Source organism: Morone saxatilis, unplaced genomic scaffold (genome assembly GCF_004916995.1).
Source record: "Morone saxatilis isolate NCDOM2014 unplaced genomic scaffold, NCSU_SB_2.0 Contig9, whole genome shotgun sequence".
NCBI lineage: Eukaryota > Metazoa > Chordata > Actinopteri > Moronidae > Morone > Morone saxatilis.
This window is the reverse complement of record NW_023340268.1, coordinates 20,197,241-20,206,476: the sequence shown is the minus strand read 5'-3', so window position 1 is coordinate 20,206,476 and position 9,236 is coordinate 20,197,241.

Here is a 9,236-nt window from a genome sequence, read left to right as displayed (position 1 = left end):
TTGATGTTATGGCACCTAAATAGTGAGGGTAGATTAGGCTATTTTAGATGGTAGGATAGCAGTGGTTCAGACAACAATAGAGTGTCTCCTGGATACCTCTAAGTTAGGTAACTATGGGTACATCCTATGTGCCAAAAATAGCCATAGCTCTAGAGATGTAAATCTGCACTGGCCTCACGATTCAATTCAATTACAGTTCACCTGTCAACAGTTTGATGCGTCTCAATGTATCGCATCACCAAGTGCAAAAACAATTTGAATACAGTCTATATAGGCCTATAGTCTTTTACGTGTGTGTGGTAGGAGGAAAAGTCTGGTGTAACTAGAAAGTGACACAAGTCCTGTTTACAATTTGACTGGAATATTTCAAAGAAGAGCTAGGTAGTAGTAGCATGAAACATGATTATGACCTTGGCTTTGCTCAGTGTACGGCTCTGTAAAGCCAAGGGGAGCTGCAGATTCAGGGGATAATTCTCTGTAGGTTCTTATGAATGGCCCTATACAGCATCATTTCCCACATTGTTATAATAAAAAATATCAATTATATTCCCTTTAAGGAATGTAACTTTAACTGAAGGTTAGCGGCAGCAGTGCTTTATGTGTCATTCCGCACAGTTTAATTCCTTCATGTGACTTTACGAAGAACTGCTGGGTCTAAGTTAAAGTAAAAATTGCTCATTATAACAAAAGAACTATGATTCTTTTAAAAACATTATTACTAAAAATCTACCGAGGCACAATATCTAGGACGTTGTTATTATTACTTGCTTTTTACCTCACACCAAGAGACTTCAGAATCTGTTTCACAAACTCATTTAAAGCACATCATTCTCAAGGGCCCTTATTTCACACATAGCTGTTGCTGTTTCTCCCTTCTCTTCTTTGGTTAGTTTTACTCCCTTGCTAGAATGAACCGCACACAAAAAAGATAAACAAAACTATTTTGCTAAACTGCTTTTCATTTGAATAATGTCAGCTTACCTGCATAATTACCCACATCACAGGCTGAGGATAATTATTTAGCAAATATGGTTCAAAACACAAATTTCTCTTGCATCTCTTCCTCTTTTGAAACTCACGTACGGTACATTTGCAAATCCCTTCTGGGGACATTCGACAATCGGAGCACAGCCAGAAATTACGAGGCACTTTGTGACAGTGTCACCGTGGCGATGCAGAGAGATTCTTCACTGGCCCTGCTGCTGTTATCAGGTTTCCCACACAAAGACAATACGTTAAAGCCGTGGAAACAGTGATGGCATTCACCTGCTCCCATGGTTGCCGGCTACAGGATTAGTTAATGTCATGACTAATTAGCTCTGAAGTGATGTTGATTCATGTACAGTACACACACAGATAACTTCATGCACATCATGCACAGGCATCTTTTCCTGCAAAGCAATTTCCTTTGGAACGTCGAACATGATAAAAAATCAATGAATAATGAAAAATCCAGGCAACCTGTTCACGCCAGTCATGGCCTCATCTCTCCGAGGCACCTCAGTCATTTCTTCAAATGTCACCATCAGAGCAAGAGCTGCTATAATGCTATGAGGCTCCCTTGAATTTGTCTTTAAAAATAGATTCAAAGCTGCATTCGAATGAAGGGCTACAGCTGTTCTCCCTGCTGATAACTACAGACTGAGGGCTTGGCTATAAAAATGAATTGGCTGATTTGCCTCATTGCTCATCTGACATGTAGTCAGTTGACTTTGTCAGTTCAAGGGTGAGAATTAACAAATGCTGCATTGTCACCTTTCGTGCAATTTCTTTCAGAATGCAAATGGGAAAGGTGCTACAGTCTGATGGTGTTTGTTGGAGGCAAGTCTGCCTTATTTATTTGTCAAAGCAAGATACTGTTTCACCTGTGCATCAATGCAACCACACACGTAGTTGAATTCCATTTTGGCCAGTACTCGTTTAAACATGAACACCAACGGGTACAATATTAAATAATTTTAAAAAGACATTATAATAATATAAATAATAAGACTACGTTCAAAATATAAGTGAACCAACAAGTTGTGAAAGTTTAAGAAATTATTAAAAACTCATCTCAAAAGTCTGTTTTTATTTCATAATGGTATTTTCCCCAGTTTTTATTTTACAATGCTAACTGGCTAACTGGCTAATCTGGTAGAAACTGATGAGCTTGTTAGCTTAAAAGGCTGGGGGCTTGTGAAAGGTGAGAGGGCAGTGACACCATCATGAATACTGACATTATTAAATAAAAAGTGACAATTTAAAATAAATTTGGTCATTATGGAATTAAATTTGTTTTTGGGAAAATGCATGTTTGAAAAGGGTACTAAAATAAAAAATGTTATATACATTAAACAGAAAACATCCTCTCTTAATGAAGAAAATATGATATATAATATAATAAATAATAATATATTAACATTTCAGAATGAATACATTTCTCAAATGATGTTTCTTTTAGACAACTTATTCAAGTGATTCATTTAATAATTATGTATGTGTTTATTTAATATTGAATACTTTGACTTTTATCCAAAGAAACACAACTCTGTTAGCATGTTATTACATGGAAAAAGTTACAAAATGCCATGGAAATCCAGCAAATAGTTGTTTTTTACAATTATTTTATTTCTGCTAGATACTCCTGAATGTTACACACTGGATCTTTAAAAGAGCAGCACGAAGGAACAATACATCCTCCTGCTACAATTAAAAGTCAGTCTCTCCCAAGGAAGGACTTGGCAACATTTCCAGGTGCTGAATGCCCCTGACTGTAGGAATTGACACTGAATGAACAGAAATTAATGATTTTCCTGCACAAATATGTAGGTCTAACTTGTCTTCCCATGTGAGGGTCTCTCACCCTCTGTCTGAAAGTATCTTAACACAGGAAGTTTTTCTGTCTTCCAACATCTGCTGTTGATAAGCGAAAACTTGTTATCTATAATCATATGGCATGGTCGAGAGAAATTATTTTCGCTGTATGTATTTATTTGAGACATACAGATGTTAATCATTTCACACTGATCCCCAGGGAGTTCAATAAATGAGCTGGAATTAAATGTTTAGAAAGAGAAACTAGAAGTGTGATCTAAGCATACCGTACAACTTTAATTAATGTGTAATCCTGTAATCACGTAATCCTGCCTTTAATTTCTTTCCTATAATTTTCAATTAGTTCTTTGCACTCTCCTCCAAGGCAACTGAATACATTACACGCTCAGGTCGGTTAAGGCAAAATCATTTAGGTGAGATTACACCTGTGCTAGTGTTTCAAAATTGTCCCTTTCACCTTCTTGACAGAGGCAATTCATGCAGTTAGACATATGTGACCCTTATACCTTCTTCTCAGTGTATTTCCTTATAGAAGTTTTCATGTCTTTTTTTTGTTGTTTTTTTTACAACATTAGATCAAAGTAGATTTTATGTGGCATTTTTGAGACTTGTCAACCCAGAAAAGACCCTATGATGTCCAAGTGAAAACAGATTTCTACAATGTGATCAACTGACTAACAAGTATAAATTCGTTTTCGTCCCCTTTAATGTGACACACCTAACTGGTTCAGCTAACTGGTTTTAGAAGTCACATCATTAGTTAAATAAAGATCACCTCAAGAGGTTTCAGTTAATTGTTGTATTAATACTACAGAAGCCCTGAGAGGCAGTGAGAAAAAATAGTTTTTTCTCCTGTGTGTATGACTTAAAGGTCCAGTGTGTAACATTTAGGAGGAGCTATTGAAGAAGTTGGAATATAATATTCATAGGTATGTTTCCATTGTGTATAATCACCTGAATATAGGAATCATTATGTTTTTGTTACCTTAGAATTAGATATTTTTATCTACAGAGGGAGCGGTTCACGTGCATCAGTGAGCCTTGGCTGTCCATGAATATGTCTCTGGTTCAGCGCCTTTCCTTCCTTGGACCGCTTTTATCAGGTACTGACCTCTGCCAGCTGAACCACCAAAGAGCTGCAAGGTTTGGAGATGCCTCTGACCCAGTCGTCTAGCATCACAATTTGGAAAGTCGCTGCAAATCCTAAACGCTGCCCATTTTTCCTGCTTTGTAACACCATCAACGTGTGCAGGACAAAATGTTTACTTGCCTAATATATTCCACCCAATGATCAGACTTAGAAAATGGATCAAAGAGCAATTTTTTTTCCTCCCTTGCCTCATAGGGCTTCTGCAGTATTTATACTACAATCAACTGAAACCTCTTGACAACACACCGTGATGATCTCCATTTAACTAATGATGGATTTTTTTTTTCTTACTTGCCTCTCAGGGCTTCCACAAAATACAGCTGTATCAGTCAGTACTTAAAAATTGAGCAAGCATGGAAGAATAAGACAAGTGAGGGAGGCTACCAAGAGACCAATGATAACTCGGTAGGAATTCCAAGCTACAGAGGGTGAGGCTGGAGAAACTGTGCAGACAACAACAGTTAGCCCGGTGCTTCAGCAGTCGCAGCTTTATTGCAATGTAGCAAAGTAAAAGCCACTCCTAAAAAGAACTCACATGACCTCTTGGCTAGTTTGCCAGAAGGCTTGAGAGAGATTCTGATGTCAGCTGGACCAAAATTTTACTTTTTGGCCATCGGATTGAACACCCACATGTCTACCATAAACATCCCATCCCCAGCGTGAAGCATGGTGGAGGCAGCATCATGCCATGGGGATGCTTCTCTGCTGCAGGCCCTAAAAGGCTTGTCAAGGTAGAGGATAAAGGTAGGGACTGCAGAAAAATACAGGTAAATCCTGGAGGAAAACCTGATGCAATCTGCAAAAAACCTAGGAGAAGATTTGTTTTCCAGCCATACAATGAACCAAGAATAAAGCCACAGCTGGACTTGAAAAAGGCTCATGATCCACCATGCAACCTGGCTGAGCTTGTGCAGTTCTGTCAGTGTTCTGTAAGGAATAAGAAAAATCTAATGGAGATCTATCCACATACTCAATTGTGCCTCTACTGAATACTAACTGGGAGGGGGTGAATACTTAGGCAAACATGTCCTTAGTATTTTATATTTGTAATATAATTTAGAGGTTTGTTGAAATCTACTCTGATTGAATGTTGTAAGACAGAAAACATGAGAACTTCCAAGGGAAACCTATGCTTTTGGCATAAAGCATAACATCTCACATAGTCCTTACAACAATTTCTTACTAATTATGTGGTTTGAAGCTCCATATAGTAGTATAGTTGCTAAGCAAGAACACACATCATGTGGTATAGGAAGACTAGAGACAGGCAATTAATGAGTCTTTCTGTCTGATAGAATTACAGTTGCTGTGCAAACAACTCTGATAATTGAAGTTTATGATTTAAAGAATTCATTATTTTGATGTAATCTGTGTGAGAAACCTCTTGTTCTCCATTTCGGATTTAATGAAGCGAGGGCGCTGAGATGACATCTTACCAGGTGCTTTAATGATTTCAAGCAAAGTGACCAAAAGAATTACAAAAGAATATGCATGACATGGTATAATTTCCCCTTTGTCTTAAGTAAGACATCCGGACTCTCTGTGTTCTGTAATGAAAATATATCTAAGACACAGGGAGATATCACAGGGGGCACAGCATACCGCTGTTGTTATGTTAAAGCAGTGTGTAGGATTTAGTGGCATCTAGCAGTGTAATTGCAGATCGCAACTAACTGAACACCATTTGACAACCTGGGAATGTGAATGGGCTGTGAAGTGTGTAGGAGAATCTACGATGGCTGCAAAACTTTGATAAAGGCCTTATCTACAGCCAGTGTTTGTTTTGTCTATTCTGGGCTACTAAAGAAATATGGTGGTTCATTATGGCAGACTTTTGCATTTCTGCCAGATCCTCCTAAATGTTACACACTGGACCTATTAAGGGGTCTAATGTGTGACCATTCCAAGGTAAGTGAAGTACAAGACCTTTTTCCTCTGCTGATACATGTATTCGGTACAAATAATGTAATTTTTATCATCAGAGTACAATGTGTCAATATGTCTTTCTGAGTATGGATACAAATACAGATAATTGAATTGGCTGAACATATACAGATACAGATAATGGTGTACTTGCTCAACCCCTCAGGACGTTAAAGCTGTCTACTATTGTTCTCTACTGTTGTGTTTTTTACCATGTTTTGCTTGGTATAAACCTTTATTTATTCAGGGTTGTTTCACTGAAAGCCCAGCTCTCTTTTGAAGGCATTCCCTGACCACACTATCCAGTACAACAGCAGGAAATAGTAGAGATTTTTAACACTTGAACCCTGTACAGTATTCAGAAATATGTCACACTGAAAAATAATATTTGGTATTTTATGGCATGAGGGATGAAAACCAGAGGGGAGTAAGTGACATTTTGAGCAAAAAAGAGTTTTATATATATATATATATATATATATATATATATATATATATATATAAAATGAAAGCTTTTGATGAGCTCTTTCTACTGGCAAAAGGGCACATTTAAATTCTAAACCAATCCAAAGTCATTAATCCAAACCAAAAGACCTAACATGAACACAGTGAACTGTTTGAAAGGGTTTAAGTGCACAGATCTAAAAATATCTTTTTCAGTAAAAGTCCAAATATTGTTGATTAAGTATATTGTCATGCAAATATGTATGAAATTTTAATAGACTAAATTCTAATATTCAGTGTCAGGACAAAGTATTGTCATACTTCTCTTTAGCTCTCCTTTAAAGTTTTTCAGATGTCACTTACGCAGACACTGAGCTGCTAAACTTGAGCAGTTGGGGTTAAAGCTCAAGGCAGTGATAATGAGCATGTGAATGCGCTAAAAGAGTGCAATCCATTGAAGAAATTATTATCAAAGGAAACCACAAGCAATCAGCCGCAAAGTTTCTCCACCCAAGTCAAACTAACAGCATTTTGTAATGAAGCTATTTCTTAAAAAAACGTAAGAAAAGAACGTGAACTGGTCATTTGACTCTGTGTGAACTGAAATGTGAGTGTGTACTGGCACAGAACTAGTAATGAGAGAGGGAAAATGCTGTATATGTACTTTCCCTGCCCATATTTCTCCAGGGATCAAACCCACAACCCCTTACGGTCACAAGTTCAGCTTTTTTAACCTTTACGCCACCACTGTCCCACTTGGTTGGGGATGAGAATGGATAGCTAGATAGATATTAACTGATAACCTACTGTAGCTGAAATTCTTTTTAGGGTTCTTTTTTTTTATGGTTCTTCGCTTATTTTTTTCAGTAAGACATATCCTGTATGGAGTGAAAATGTAGTGGCATTCTACCTTGGGTCCTGCTTTAGTACAACCTTGTTATTGTTTTGTACTTTTAAGCATTCCATCACAGTACATTAAAGCACTAAAGTGTTTTTTTTTAATACATTTCTAATTCCAGACTTCTCTCCTATGCCGTCTTTGGTAAAGGTCAAGCAAAAACTAATTATTTGTCTGGTGTTGCGGTAGATTGTACCACTACATTAACTCATTCTGACCTGGGATTTGTTAGCGGCGACTCTGCCTGATTGGAGCTCAGTTATCATGACGGCGACCTTAGCATGCTAAACAATGGGCGCCCGCTAATATCATGACATCATCTTGACAGAGCCCCGCGATCCCGGGCTTTTACAGACGGAGGGTTTCATCCAAAGCTTCACTCTGGATAATATCCTTCTCATTATAGTCAGAGTAATTTCATCAAATACATTCCTCAGTCATGCTTTCTTTCCATTATCTCCATTAATCCAATAGGTCATATTCAGCATTCAATCAATGCCTTATTTCCTCCTTTCTTTGCTGAGACGGGCTCTTTGCCATTAAAAAGTCTTTGTCATTAAAAGTAATTAAGGGTGTAATTTAGTGGAATTGTGTCAAAGTGGCAGTGGAATTTTGAGGCTGACTAAATTCTTCCAGGGGCTCGTTGTTACCTGCTGTGTTGCAGCTTTCAGAGATTGATTTTTCTTTCTGCACTTTAAGCTTGGAGCACGGATGTGACATAGATTGCCCATAAATGCACCAATATAAGTTACTCCAGTGAAAAAGGGCTTTTTCTACTGATGAAAACTACTAGGATAACAATAGGGAGACTGTTCATTCGCTAGAAATAGAATTCACAGTTGACGGTTAGAACAAATCAAATGAAGACTAATGTAATCGCATGTTAAAGATCCCCTCCAGACATTCATTAAGACATATACAAATAGTCTGAATGTGTGTCTGATTTATTATATGCACTGATATGCACTGGTGGCTTTTAGTTTCTACATCACACTTGTATAAGTTGCATACTGACCAGGATAGACTAAATGAAACATAAACAACCTACAGTTTCAGTGAGCCGAGATACATTAAAGAGCTTTTCATGAGATCACAAGTTGTGAAAATCGTTCCTCATCCATTTATGCAGGCTGAAACAGAACTGCATTAGAATCACAGATGACAGAGTTTAGTTTGCAGATGAAAATTATCATGAAAACTCTGGCAATAACATGGCCCACATTTACAGAAGGAGAACTACTTTTGTCTGTTTGTTATTTATTAGAAGATTTCTGAGAAAACTGAATAAAAAAACTAAAGTGTGAAAAAAATTTAAATGTGGCTAAAACTAAATAAAAATCAAATCTACCAACATTAACCTGTGAAACTAAAGATAAAACCACATACTTAAAAAAAAAAAAAGATCCCTCATCTTTAGAAATATATGTATTTTCTTTTTCAGAATAGAAGTCAATGTCAATAAACAGTAGTGGTGGAGTCGTAACTAACCTATATTGATAGCAACAGGATGACAGTGCTGCTATGCAGATCTAATATCAGTCTCTTTAGAATTATGTTAGAGAAAAACATGTAAGAATATGACAAGAATCAATTCTTATCCAATGTACAGCAATACAAAATACAGAAAAGCGTGTTTCAACAATGCCTGAAAGAAAGCTAAAGGTCAGTGTAAATCCAAGAGGCATTAGTTAACAGTGTACAGTATAATGTCACTAGTGGATGCTGTACATGGAGAGTTTGAAGCACTAGTACAGAATAACAAAAGGAAGACTCACCACTGTTATGTTCATGTTCTGTCATATGGAGATCAATATGAAATTCTGTGACTACTCCTACAGGAGAAGATGGGGTTCAATTCCTTAGTTCCAACACTAGACAAATAAATGTTCCTACTGTTCCCTGTCAAAGTAATCAGACCTTTCACATTTTTCAAGTGTGTAATCCCTTCACTGGCAGTTAAATCATTTTTTGAAATATGTTTATTTGCATTCTTAGAGAGAGTTG